The sequence below is a fragment of the Perca fluviatilis genome, chromosome 8 (assembly GCF_010015445.1).
Source record: "Perca fluviatilis chromosome 8, GENO_Pfluv_1.0, whole genome shotgun sequence".
Classification (NCBI taxonomy): domain Eukaryota; kingdom Metazoa; phylum Chordata; class Actinopteri; order Perciformes; family Percidae; genus Perca; species Perca fluviatilis.
The window spans coordinates 9,854,187-9,868,391 of record NC_053119.1 but is presented as its reverse complement, the minus strand read 5'-3'; the positions used below and the strand labels follow the sequence as shown (position 1 = coordinate 9,868,391).

At 41.8% G+C, this 14,205-nt stretch overlaps 1 protein-coding gene across 5 annotated transcripts in view; it reads left to right on the top strand.

The window, feature by feature from the left end:
- The window catches only part of LOC120563691 (transcription factor SOX-6-like), a 114,729-nt gene that overhangs the window by 12,199 nt on the left and 88,325 nt on the right, over window positions 1–14,205 (top strand). For 4 of the 5 annotated variants that reach the window (XM_039808046.1, XM_039808043.1, XM_039808047.1 and 1 more), the window contains exon 2: window positions 5,018–5,087. The gene's annotated coding sequence lies outside the window, so the exon portion shown is untranslated. Of the gene's footprint in view, window positions 1–4,382; window positions 4,402–5,017; window positions 5,088–14,205 lie in introns of those variants that run through there. The other variant, XM_039808045.1, reaches the window with a different exon arrangement.

Genomic DNA, 14,205 nt, shown 5'->3' with positions numbered 1-14,205 from the left:
ACGTTCAGCTTCTCCGGAGCAGCAGATTTGTGCGCTGTCCTCTAAATCATTTCCCTCTCTCGCAGATTGCTCCCTGCTGGAATATTGGCCTGACAGCCGTTTTTTTTTCTCTCTTGCTTCCCCAGTGGACTCATTTACATTTATGCACGCAGCAATTAATTACAGGCTGGCGCTGGCCTTGTAAATTAGAGGGAGCCGAGGTCGCCCTCATTATTGCCCCTGACAGTTAAAGCCTTGTTTGGGTCGTGACAAGGTTGACTTCAGTGGAAGCTTAGCAGTGGTTGGCTGCTCTTCATACATCTGAAATCACTTTGCAGCAAATGAAGAAAATTCACTTTCTTGATAAATATGTTATTTTGTACTATTGTTATTTTTTTTTTAAATGGAAACAAAAATATTTTGCAAACCTTAATGTTCTATATTCCAGAAAAAAGCTTTGCAGCCATAGGTCATCATTCCAGGCCTTGTGTTTTGTCTTTAGCGTAATGCCTTCTGTGTGTTTTGGGGTCTTTCATCCAAATACTTTTTTTCTATAGACCCAGGAGTCAGGCAGACGACTTCTCACGGTATTGGCCTTTTCATACGAAGACGCTCCAACTTTTTCCTGCTCCTTCTCTCACAAGGCCTTCCTTTCTTCTCTGTCACGCAGCGATGTGTTTGTGCATACCTTACCAGCTTGACAAAAGAAGGGAGAGATCCTATTCACTTCTGCTTTTGACATTCACCTCTTGTTTTTACAATCTTTCCAAGGCGCGCTGTTAGCACAGTGGAACAGGCTTTGTCTTGAAGAAGCGGGACAATGGCGAGCTCCATAATGTAATCTCCTAAAGGTAGTGAGCAGAGGGCCGAGGTTTAGATGTATGTGCTGGCGCTTGCCCCTACCAACCCTCTCCCTCCCTTCTGCCCTTTACTTTAGCAATATTTCATGTTAACAGCAACTTGAGAGAGAATACGGTCGTCACTTAAGCCTCTCTAATGTTCACCCAGGTCTTTTGTGAAGGGAACACAAAGGCTTTTCACTCATGCAAACATCCCCTTCCCTCATCACACCTATTAAAGGTGTTCTGACTAGCAGTTTGCCCACCCACAAGCATATCTGCAGCCCCGTTCTTTATTTTTTTTTTTTGCAACATAACCACCAAATCTTTATATTGAAACATTATCTTTCCTCCATATTTCCTAAAACCAGCCTAAAACCTCAAAGTTCTGTGCTATGTACACACCACCAATCAAGCACCCTCCGACATCTGACCGTTAACCCAGTATGCCTGTTGGATTGTCAAACAGTGTCCAAAAACCCAACTTCCCACGCCTCTTTAACATCGTAATTGGGGAGGGGGGGATGGCACAAATTAGGGATTAATAAAAAGCATCGACAGAGAATGTAATCAAGACAGCGGTTGTATTTTCTCCAAAACATGAGTACTAAATCAACATATTTTGCGGGAAATAGATTAATATCTGGCAACTCTGATCAAAGTGCAAGCTTTGGGCAAAAACATTAGATAGTGGGAATACTCAGAAGTCTCAAGTTTTCAAGCGAGAAAACACAGGCAAATAACAACACCAAACATTGCTAGGCCTGAACAACATGGCCAGCGGTCCTCAGACAGTCAACGTGTGCTATAAGCTCATCGTTTATGGGTCAAGTGAACCTCATTCTGGTTTAATTGCCCATATGATTAGTTGGAAACCATACTTGTTTCCTGTGATGCAGACATGGAAGTGGCAGCACAGAGCCTCATGTGGTGCTAAGCTCATTGAGGGAGCTTCTGTCTCATAGAGTTCCATTGTTCTTACTCCAGTGTGTCCGCGTCTGCACAAGTGGCATTGACAGCTGCAACAAGACAACATTTGGGACTGTGCATATTTTGTTGCGTGAATGCGTGCATTCATTGTGCAGGTGCAGGCATCGCTCTGAATGTAATGCAGTGTATCTCCTTGTCATGCAACATATCTCTTAGCTCTCTTGTTACTGTCTGTAATGCTATGATGTCACGCCTTGGCTTTTGCCAAAGGCAGGTCTCAGGCCGTTCTTTTTGCTGCGCAAAGTTTCTTTTCCAAACCGGTGCTTTTTTTTTTTTGCCGCTGGCTCAACGGTGTAGTACATGCGCCATTTTACAGCAGTTGAGCCAAAAAGGTAGCTGTTACTTCCTGCAGTTGTCAGGAGGAGCCAGAAATGGCTGTATAGCCTGAGTCCCTTATTTAAGCTCCCCTCAGAGGTGGAGGAGAATGTGTCTCACAATATTTGCAAAATCACACAATTAAATTGAATGGACAGACTCTAGTGTGTGGGCAGTGATATTCAGTTCACGAACCGTGTAAAACAAAACCTTTTACAGCTTACTTTGTTATTAGAGTTTGCTGGGGTCATTCATATAAACAACAGAGTTTTGTAAAACAATAGCACAATATGATCATGTTGTGACGATATGATTTCACTTAAAGCCAAAAGATGACAATAGTGAATCATGCTCCGACACTACTTAGTAAATTCCTTTGTCTCCGCTTGAAAAATTCGGAGGCCTCATTTTTGAAAATAAAAAAAGTTGTCTTTACCTCATATGTAGGGATTTTGCAGCTCACATAGGGTTATTTTGCACATGTAAGAGCTTGAAAATCTACAGGGGCAGGTATTGAAATCTATATTCATGAACTCTTCTGCCACACCCTCAATAAGTGCAATGTAGTTACAATAACTGATAAAACAGCTTATTATTTAAGATTGTGTTATCCTCTTCTTCTGCTGGATCACACCATAATTCTACATTTTAACAAAGTGTAATTCCCCCATTAAATACAGTAGTGTATATAAAGTATTCACATATGTGTACGTGTCAGTGTGTTCAGAAACACATGGACTATTTTGTGCAGAATTAATTTATGTGTATTCCTTTTTGTGTATTCCTGCACACAAGGCTGTTGCTGAGTGTGTGTGTGAGAGAGAGAGAGAGAGAGAGAGAGAGAGAGAGAGAGAGAGAGAGAGAGAGAGAGAGAGAGAGAGAGAGAGAGAGAGAGAGAGAGAGTGTGCGTTTTGCTGCAGCTCTCCTCTACTGGGCAGCCAGCTGTCTCTCTGATTACCCAGGATCCTCCAGGTGTCAGGTCTGCCATCTGCAGATGAGTGGCAGGGTGTATGGAGCGGAGGAATGGAGGGAAGAGAGGGGGGTTAAACAAAAAAAGGAGAGGAAACAGAATAACTGGTTCTGCAGACATCTGGAACGTGTTCAGACGGGTCAGCGAGAGCCGCAGAGTGTGAGCGGTGCTCGATTGAAACGTTGGCTTTTCGAGTACTTGTCTTTTCAGCTTTTATTGGGTAAAACCGCTTTGTCTACAAAAAAGAAAAAGAAAGAAAGAAGTTGCATCTAATGGAAATGTTTTCCATGGTGATTCACACAAGTGTGTTTTTGCCGACTATTTGTTATCATTATTATTATCTCAAGAAATTCTTAGTGTACAAGCCTTTGAGTTGTTCTAGCCAGAATTACCCCTAATTGTGCCCTGAGAGGAAAAATGCATCCAAGAGAGAACCATTTGGTTGATTAAAGACATGAATAAAAGATCATACATGCCCAGTGTTTGCTTTTTTCTTCATTGTTCTCAATTAGCCTCAAATTGTGGAATCAAAGGCGTGTTTATTAGCCTCAAATTGTGGAATCAAAGGCGTGTTTGTATCGCTCTCTTTGTACAAGTTAGATGTTGTGTTGGGGAGCCGTCATGATGCATAGTGTCAGAGAAATGCTGCTGTGGTGTGTTTTGTTGCGTGTCTGTGGGAACCCAGCCTCTCTCCTTAAGTCTCTCCTCATCCACTTCACTTATTTCTTTAATTAACGGCCTCCCACTCTCAATGAAGACTAGCTCCCATCCTCTCTTAATTTGGGGCCCACTCAAGGCGGTCCCAACCTAAACATGGTACCTTTATAGCTCTCCATTGGCAGTTTGACCTCTTTAATGTTATTCATTTTGTTTCCTGTGACCCTTTATTTAGCAAATGTCTGTTTGTAGTGTGTGCTTGTGTGCATGTGAGGCTATGATAAGGGGCTGACCTCAGGTTAGCTCACTGAGTCAGAGTGGTCTATTTAAGCCAGGCAGCCCAGGAATGATTAGCTTGTCCATTTGATGAGAGGGATTCCCCGCTCTCAATTGGAATCAATTTTTGAAAGAAAATATCAAGCATCACTAACTGTGTTAGGACAGATTGCGGCCAATTTTTTTCCGACTTCAAAGCTTCGCTCAAGAATCACGCTGTTTGTCGTTTGCTAGGCTTTGCGTGGCTGCGTGTGTGCCGTTGCTTGTGCAGTGAAAGTGCTGTGTGAGAAACACACTGATCCTCTGTTGGCTCTGCTGTGGACTCCACACAGGGCCTCTGTTCTGTGTCAAACATCCACTACAGAGGGACCTCAGGTGGGTCGAGAGTGCATTCACAGGGCTCCAAAAACAATTTTCAATCCAAATTTTCATACTTTGTCAAACCTCAATTTGTTGGCAGTATGTGAAGAATTTGGTCAGTGTTCATTAAAATGTATCCTGCTGCTTAAGGCAACAACAAACACATGTTCTCACTTACCTCTTGTGGCATGTAGCCATGCAGATAGTTTGGGTTTTACTTGCCTGTAAGATACCTGTCTCTGAGTTTTCTGTCTCTCCCGCTAAACAAATGAATGAAATTTCATTTTTGGTGCTCACAGCATTTAAAAATTGCAACATCTCTTTTTAGAAACAAACCCTGCTATTTCTTTGGTAGAAGCTAGTTATAGTGAAAAGTGTGACTGTAAAATGAAATACCTTCACCTCCATGGTAGTGGGTTAGAGGAGGAAATCTGAGAAACAGATATGGACAAATGATTTAAAACTCTGTAAGTCTCGACCACTAGACAGACGTAAGTGGCAAACATTTTTTGGTTGTTGGATGAAATGTCCCTTTAATTGATGGCGATGGTGATAAACACACTACATGAAAGTAATTGTGAAAGAAACATGGTAATAATCATTTTTCTTTTGTTTTCCTTTTTTTCCCCAGGTGACGTTCATGAATTTTAAAGTCATCCACAAGTGAGAAGAGGCTGTTGGAGTTGAAGTCTCTTATTTCTGTAAGTTTCCCAAATCAGCTGATACAAATCATATTTATTTCCTTGTACTGTAATGCTGCCAGCTTGTGTTGTGCCACTGTTTCCTCAAAGCAGAACTGAGCAACACTTGCTGGTGTTTGAACACACCAAGCTTAGCACCAGTGGCTGTTAGCAGAACGGCAGTCTACTGTGTGTGCGCGCGGCGTGTGTGTGTGTGTGTGTGTGTTAGTCCACGTTAGCTGTCTCTGTTCATGTCCAGCGCCTCTCTGCCCTTCCACCGTCACATACAGAACACTTTTGATTTGTTTCACAGCAAACGCAGACCTCCACTCCAGTTAGTATTCTGCCCTGTGCGCCCTCAATAGCTGCTTTCACTTGGGTGAAGAAAGGGGTCTTTTAAAGACTCTCACAGGCATCACTCCAGGAACCTTTCAGCGCAGGGACCTACAGTGTGCCTTTTAATAGACTTTCTCTCTGTGAGCAATAAAGATTATATCTGGAGTCAAATGGTGCTGTAGGTAACACTAGCCCAAATTAAGCTGGTGCGGTCCCAGTGGCCAATCTTGATGGATTCAGCAGAGGCGGGAGACATATGAAATGTACAATGGGAGAGGTTGGATAAAAAAGAGTGATCTGACCATCTGGCTAATCCCCCTGTTTAAGAATACTTATTAAGGCCCTCTCTAGTGGCCCTTGAGCCGTGTCACGGCTGGGTCAACAAGTGGCCTCACTGACAACTTGCTCGCACATTGGACAGACAACCGTCAGCGTTCTGGTTAGGGTGATAATCTGTGTCCTGCTGGTTGGTCGAGGAGTTCAGTTTCAAAGGCTTGATTTATGGCTCCTGTAAATCGTTTTGTATCACAATCTGGAGCTATGGTTCCCACCCAGGGGGGTCGAGACCCTATTAAGGGGTCACTGATTGATGCAACCTGTGACAAGATTTTACAAGTACACACAGCTTCATTTTAAGGGTTCACAAGTCAAAAACATAGAGAACTGGCGTAATGTCTGGTGACGGCTATTTTGGATGCTTTGGAAGATTATATTTTACTGACTGAATAGCAATAAAATAATAAAAACATCACAGTAATTAATACAGGCATCATACACGCATTTCCTCTGCCTAATTGTGCTGCGTTTGAAGAAAGGAATGGTGTCATTATTGGGGAAAACCGGACCACTTAGGCCACTTTTAATTCCATCAAACTCCCTTAATCTCATCAGTTCATCTGGAAACTCGAAATCACATTATTGTGTCTTTTAACATGCAATTGCTTTTCAAATCTAATTACATGGCGGTAAGATGACAAGTGGACCCTCCTAACAAAATTACAGTCTTTATAGGGTACAGATCGTGTCGTGACAGGACATCTTTGTTTCATAAGACTTTGGAAGGAAATGGCTGCTGCGTGTGGGAGGATTTGCAAAGTCAAGGCCTTGACATATACTGTACATACTGTATCTAATGGTTTTGATCAGAGGAGCTGGGGTGTGTCTATGACTAATGTTTTGGGTGATCTGACATCACTGGTCATTTCACAAAATCAGTTTTGAAACAGGTTCGTATTGGTTACACTGTTTATCGCCAGAGTGTGGAGAACTAGATCCATCTTTTTATTTGTGCATTTAAAATTAGTTTAGAGATAAGGAAAAAAAGATCATAATGTGTATCATCTAATGTGTGTTACTCCAGCATGATATTTATAGATATAGGAATTTTCATCTGAGTTATAAATGCGGAACCTGCAAAGTCCTAGCACAGCGAGAAAAGATTTCAGCCACTTCATGCTTCATGACAGGCCTATTTGCGGAGCTTTGTTGTTACGGATGGTTGCTGTAATGGCAGTCATTTGCAAAGAGTTAGAAAAATTGACCGCACAGCAAGCAGCTATCGGGCTGATTTGTGGTAAGCTAATGAGCTAATGAGCTAATGAACTCACTGAGGTTACCTGTTTGGCTTCCCCAAAAACAATGTCCTTCTCTGCATTTTACTTCAGCTTTGTATGTGAACTTCACTGCGTTACAGTATAACACAAATCAGCGCTGCTAATGGGCAGCGGCTAACAAAATTTAGTGTTGTTTCTCAGTACCTAACCTTATGTTAACAGGGAGCTATTATGTCTTCTTGAGCTTGGACATTTGCTTGATTCATCTAATTTTTCAGAATGCCTTGCAAGTTTGCGTTAACCTTATTTAATGGTGAGAGAACTGAGCTTCAGCGATCTGCTACGGTCACACTTCAAGTCAGCATATTTGCTCATAGATAGAGATAGATAGAGACACTTTATTTATCCCATGCGTGCCAGCTCACCAGCACATGTGCGACAAGTACATATGTTTGTGTGTTATGTATTTAGTTGTTTTCCAGGCTGTGTCTGTATCAATTTATTTGTGTTTGTGCTTGCATGCATGTTTGTGTTTTGCACACTCATGCCTCATCAACATCCCGTCTGAGGCCCATCTGGTTTGCTTTGAAGAGGCTCGTGGAGCTGCAGTGGCCGGAGCTTTAAGGCAGGGCCGGGCCAGCAGCGGTTCCTCCCCACTTACACATAAATCCACGGTGCAAGTAGCTTACCTCTGCCAGAAACAGTATAGACCGACCCTCGTGGCTACTTCCCAAACCACCCAAGCTCATACCCCACTTTCTCTCTTCTATTGCCCTTGAAATGGGGCCTGCTCTAAATATTATCTCCCCCTTTGCTTTATCCCTCCGTTTATCCCTAAGTCGGCAGAGAGAAGAAAGGAGCCGTGGGGCTGAGTCACTTTTTCCCCTCTCTTCTCCTCTCTCCAAAACCACAGGCAGCGGCAGCGGCTTCCTGGAGATGAGCGCTTTTGTCTGTTGTGTGACCGCTGCGGCTTTAGGCAGATCCTCCTCTGATGAGGTAATGCACAGGCTAGATGAGGAGGCAGAGTGAGAAAGGAGGGAGGTGAAGCAGGAGAGCAGCCTCTGGATCTATATTTTAACCTTTGATTTATCCAGGGAAAGGGTACTTTATGGAAATGCGCGCTCCTTTTCAGCAACACCCTGCTTCACATGGAGGCCACTGCACACATTCACACCTACTTGGAGGTGGCCAGTGCAACTGGTTGTCAACTGGAGCCCGCTGGTCTTCTCCACGGCAGCGTCTGCGGGTGCCGTGATGAGTCAACAGTTGGAGGAGGAGAAATCATTATTCCTTCATGTAAAGATTTACCCAGGTGATTTTGTTTTCCAACCAGCAATCATTTTAATAAGCAGAAATATATACTTTGGGGGAATTATGGTGTCAGTTACTTTGAGGGTGAAATGTGCGATCTGATGGCGTGGTGGAGTGAAAAGAGTGAAACATGTTGGCAGGTAGGAAGACAGGAAGAGGGAACACCCCTGCTTTTTTTTTAAAGCTACAATTTCTCCCATCTAGCGGTGAAATTGTATGTGACAACCAACTGAATATTACTTTCTAGCCCCCCCCCATTCCGAGCGCATTTAAACTCCTACGGTGGCCGAACCCGAAATTAGCGACGACTTCTTCCGTGAGTGTTCTTTCCAGTGTAATAATAGTTTTACGTTATTTTGGTACCATGTCATTGCTAACATCAGCTATCAGGTTCCCAAACATATGCAAGCTGATGTTAGTAAAGTATCAGTGCTATCGTTATTCTGTATATTGTACGAGATTAATAATGTAAGGCAATGTTTACAGCGTAGGAGAGAAGCAACGGAGGATTGTGTGTTTAATATATTTCTCTGAGCAGTATGAACAATCATGTCAATGAAACTGAAGTTTACACGCAGCTGTTCTAGCTGTAGCTAGTCTGTGTTACAACTCTATTACGTGAGTTGTCTGCCAGGGAAATCACAACACATCTGATTACGTTTACGTGACAAGGTAGACCATCCTTTTTCATCATTGACGCAAGGAAAATTATCCTAGACGTCGTTCTAGCGTTTTGCACAACCATGCTATAGTTAGCCAAGCAACTATAAAACTTTGAATTTACACAAATAGGCAGAATTACCTGTCGAGAAGAAAGCAGGCAACTTCGGTGTCCCTTTTTAAAATCCTTGCTCCTTATGATCTCTTTCCATCTTGCAAAATCCACTTTGGTCTTGTTGCTTTGCCTGTCGCATTGTCGTTTTAATTCTCTTTTTAACTTCTTTGGCGTCTCCGTTACATGTCCTCGAGAATAGGCGCAATCCTCCATCTTCAACAGGCTTTCAAATCTGCCGGCAGTCGCAAGTAATCTTCTCCCCCTCTTTGGCAGTCATCACAATCAGTGCCAGTGAGTGAAAAGCGCGAAAGGCATGTCCCTCTTTGGCTAATGTATTTTAAAGATGGAGGTGCAACATGGCGGCCGTCATTCGCGTGACTCACTCGTGTGTATTCTGAATGATTCTAAATGGCAGATTCTACGCGTAGGAGAATACTTTGATTAGTTGGTGGAAGTAATTGCCCATGAATGAGCACATATTTGTGAAAGAACAAAGGTTTTTTTTGCTAAGAATCAACTCAAAAAATTATACAATGGATGGATGAATTAAGGTTGCAGCTGCCCTTAAATGTGTCACTGATTTCAAGTTGCTCTGAAACATCTACTTGACTTGATGTGAGTGCGAGAGTGGTTGATGTATGGACAAACGTAATAGACCAGATTATCAAAACGATTCAGAGACATCCTGTCTTCATCAGTTTCCCTCCTCTGCCTGTCAATGTGGTATTCCCTTAACAGTACATAAAACCGACTTCTCACACGACAACCTTTTTTGCTGAAGTATTAACCTTCTGATGAAAAAAAGCGGCTTCAGTGCCTGTCCCGATGCTCCAGAAATAGTACATGACACGCATACCGGCCAGGCCAAGCGAAGGAGTTGGCAGTGGAGTGAACTGTAGTACACGGGGAATTGGCAAGACAGAAGTTGGAGGAGAGCGGGGAAAATATTGAAGTGAAGTGCGAGTAGTAGTAGTGTTTCTTTTTTTTTTTTTTACAGTGACACTGGGCTCTGTTAGGGACGAGTTGTGTTTAATTCCTCTTTAGGACTGTTTGTTATTTTGTGCAACCTACTATGATGAATGACTAGAAACAAATGAAATCTGTAAGACTGTAATTTGAAAAGCTGTAATTTTTGATGCACTTCCATTTGCAATTAAAGGAATACTTTAATACCCCCAAAATGATAATTAGAATATAAATTACTCACCCCGTTAAAGAAAACTTTGTTTTTCTTGCTGCCTCCACGGTGAACAAAGAATCCAAAAACGGAGAAAATTATTATCTCAACCGACGGGTATATTGCGAATAGCGTGCCTGCGTAAGCTTAAGACTGTTTACACGGAAGTCTTTTAAATAGTGAGGTTTTAGGAAAAATGCTTGTCTTTCAGAAATACTGAGGATACGACTGGATAAATGAGACTGTGATTATACTGCGCAAGCTGTCTGAGAGTTTGTACTGTTTTTGATATAGTTTAAATGCGGCCTCCCTTCAATTCATCAAGACTTTTCTCTGTTTATGGATTCTTCGTTCACTGTGGAGGCATGCAAGAATTCAAGGGAACACGTGGTGAGTAATATAAAATACAGGTGATTATTTCACGGGTGAAGTATACCTAAAAGTCTTTCTTAATGCCAGACATCACATCGACAGAAACAATTAAAATGTTTTTATTTTTTTAAATTTTCTTTATTATCCATAATTGTTACAAAATCTGTTAGAATAAACAACATTTTGCAACAATTTTTTACAACATTTCCAGATGTCCAAATCTTGTCATAAACTGAGATGAAGATACTCAATATGTCTTCATAGATAGTGTATAAGGTTTTTAGACAAGTTTCCACTCACAATTGCCAATAAAAAAGTTGGACAGAAACCCAGCTTGTGTGTATCTGCATGTGCGCACACACTGTGAGTGTGTACTCACCGACACTGTGTCAGTGTCTCCACTCGTACATGCTCACATCTTTTTATTCTCATTTCTCCGGTGACAACTGTTATCTGCTCGGACTTCCGGCCTGTTGACGAATGACACCAGACTTGCTGACTTTCAGGATAATTGCTTCCTGTTTTAACTGTCATGTTTCATGGAGGTCAGAGGTCAGGGTCAATATCAGCTGTTGTGCTCAGGGCTACAGGGGACGCCACCTGGTCCTTAGATAATGGTCATCCAGCGCATTATTCTTTCCAAACAAAATGCTTTGACACCTTTTTACATTCTTCCACATGCCATAGCTAGAAAAAAAGAGTGTTATTAAAATGTTATTTTCAGCTGTTTGGCTTCCTTCAACACTTCATTATAAACAGAGGGGTTTTTAAACAGCTCGCGTTTGAATGTTGCCTGTGTAGGTTGAAAGAAGGAAGCTCGGGACACAAAGCACCACCTCTGCAAAAATGTTTCTTCTGCAAAGCTAACACCTGTTCCTGAGGGACTTGTGGGTAGCTTCCCTTTTGTGCACGCCATTCTCCCAACCCTGAGCTCAGCTCTCTACCAAACACCAACATCACATCCTCATAATTACAGTATGCTCATTTCAGTAAAACTCCTGCGTCTCATTTTAAAGCTGCCATCAGCCAAAATTAACTGGCTTTAATGGCTGCTGATTGCATTCCTACACTGGCCGACCCCCTCCTCCTTTTTTAGTGATCTGATAGTTTAAGTACATGCTAGCATAATTGAGGTCTCTTCCTTGATTAGATTTGCACCAGCTTTTAACAAAGCCTGCTCGAACTTAATCCAATGAGGCCCATTGTAGGGAGAGCGGAGGGATGACATCGCTCCTGGTTAGCTTCAAAATCAACCGAGCCGTCGAGCAATTAGAGGCTACGCTGATAAAGAGGCTGGGCAACTAAAACTAATGGCACAATGTTTCTCAAAGCTCACAAGATAACAAGTGGACTATTGAGCAGTAATTCATACCATGAAGTACTTCTCCCCCCCCCCCCACAATAACCTTTTAGAATAGGCTTTGAAATGAAAATAATGAATTTAAGTTCAAAGCTTAGTTTCACTTTCAGTAAAAATGATTTTTAATTACCAATAAGACATGAAGCACCAAAGCAATAATCTTTCCATTCAAAATGATATAAATTAAACACGGTGCCTGGTTTTGATTGGATGTAAATGTTTATTTAGTCAGGTTTATCAAGCAGGGGCCTGTTCTGACATCCAAACAGTTCCTCTCACTATTGCACTAAAGCCCTCACTGCAGCGCTCCATCTCTTCTGCTTTTGTCTGCTCAGCAAATGCACCTGAGTCCGTCTTGATGATGCTGGTGGCGAGGCATGTCAACGTTTTGGAATTTTACCCAGTTACATGAATATCATTCACTCAGCAGACCTGACCCACTGCGACTGGAACACGTAGCCCAGCAGGGTGCAGAGGTATCGGCTTTGGCTGCGTCCTCCGGTGACACCTGCCCGTGATTACAGTTAGAGACTAAACCTCCTCTCCTTCTGACCTGTGTGCCACACACTCAATCCCCTGATCTTCTCCTTTGTTCTCTGTCACCGTCAATTAGTCATGTACCAGTGTGTGTGTGTGTGTGTGTGTGTGTGTGTGTGTGTGTGTGTGTGTGTGTGTTTTTGATAACTCTGCAAACCCTTGGTGTTCTCTCAATGAGCTTCATGAGGTAGTCACCTGAAATGGTTTTCACTTCACAGGTGTGCCTTGTCAGGGTTAATTAGTGGAATTTTTTCCCTTATTAATAAAAAAGCAAAGGGTGGCTACTTTGAGGAATCTAAAATATAAGACATGTTTTCAGTTATTTCACACTTTTTTGTTAAGTACATAATTCCATATGTGTTCATTCATAGTTTTGATGCCTTCAGTGAGAATCTACAATGTAAATAGTCATGAAAATAAAAAGGAAACTCATTGAATGAGAAGGTGTGTCCAAACTTTTGGCCTGTACTGTATATGAGAAATGTGGTGCATCTTTTGAGTGTGCATGGGAAATAGTGGATTGACGGAATGGTTGAACAAGCAATTCCTGGACCTTTTTTTTCACTACTTTCTATAACCCAAATGATTTATCGATTACTATTATTACAAAATAATTCATTGGCAGATGAATCATAATGAATAATGAAAACAATTGTTAGTTTGATAAAAATAAATCCTTGTCCCTCTGCAGAAGGTAACATTCTCACACTGTAACTTTCTAAATTTTGGTGATTGAATTTATGTTATGTTATTGATGTTTTGAATTCTGTTGAAGGACTTTATAGTTCACGCTTATCTGTAAATTGAGAAAATGATATGATAAAAAGGCTAATAAAAGGTTTAGGAAATCATAGTAAAAACTACAACATGCTTACAAGACGGCAAAAACACACTTGAGACAGATTTTACATGTGATGTTTATCATTATGTCACTTTACAGGCATGCATATGTCACTAGACTTGGTTTAATTGATCTCTCCTCTGATCAGATCAGTGTCTAGATTAAGAACAGGAAGGGTTTTGACGGTGACAAGACTCTCTCGCTCTCTGCCTCTCTGTCTGTCTCTTTTTTTTTTTTTTTTTTTTTTTTTTTTTTTTTTTTTTTTTTTTCTTCTTCCCATCTATTCTGTGTCTGTAAACCCTCCTCTATTCTTAACAATAGGATTTTAAACTCACTATAAATAAGCCTGAACAAGTTGGAGCTCACCTGTTCAAGCTGGGACTAATCCAGAACTATTTTTACAGTTACCCTTGAGATTTAATGATCCGGCCCATGACGTGCCAGGGGATGAGCAGGCATGCTGGTATGTTGGAGAAAAAGTGAGAGAAAGAAACATGGTTTTGGATGCGGGCCAAGTTCGTGAAGGGCTGTTTTGGAAAAAGCTGTTGATTGCAGTTTCAGGATGTTTTTGCTTTGCATTTCTGATAAACTCAATCATACGGCTTTGGCAGAACAGGAAAAGTAGGTCAGAAAAAAATGGCTTATTTGCACACATACTGCACAGCACACTCACATGAAAGCATATATGCACCACCTGATCTGGGTCCTGTGTTTACAGGCGGTTGTTGACAGAAGCTGATAAGTGCGCTTTGATTTACAGGGGAAACAATGCTGTATTGTGTGAGCCAGGGACACTTAAGACTGGAGAAACTGTGATATGAACACAAGCCAAATTTATGTGTGCGCGTTCAAGAGGGCAAGCGGCTCCGGAGTATTT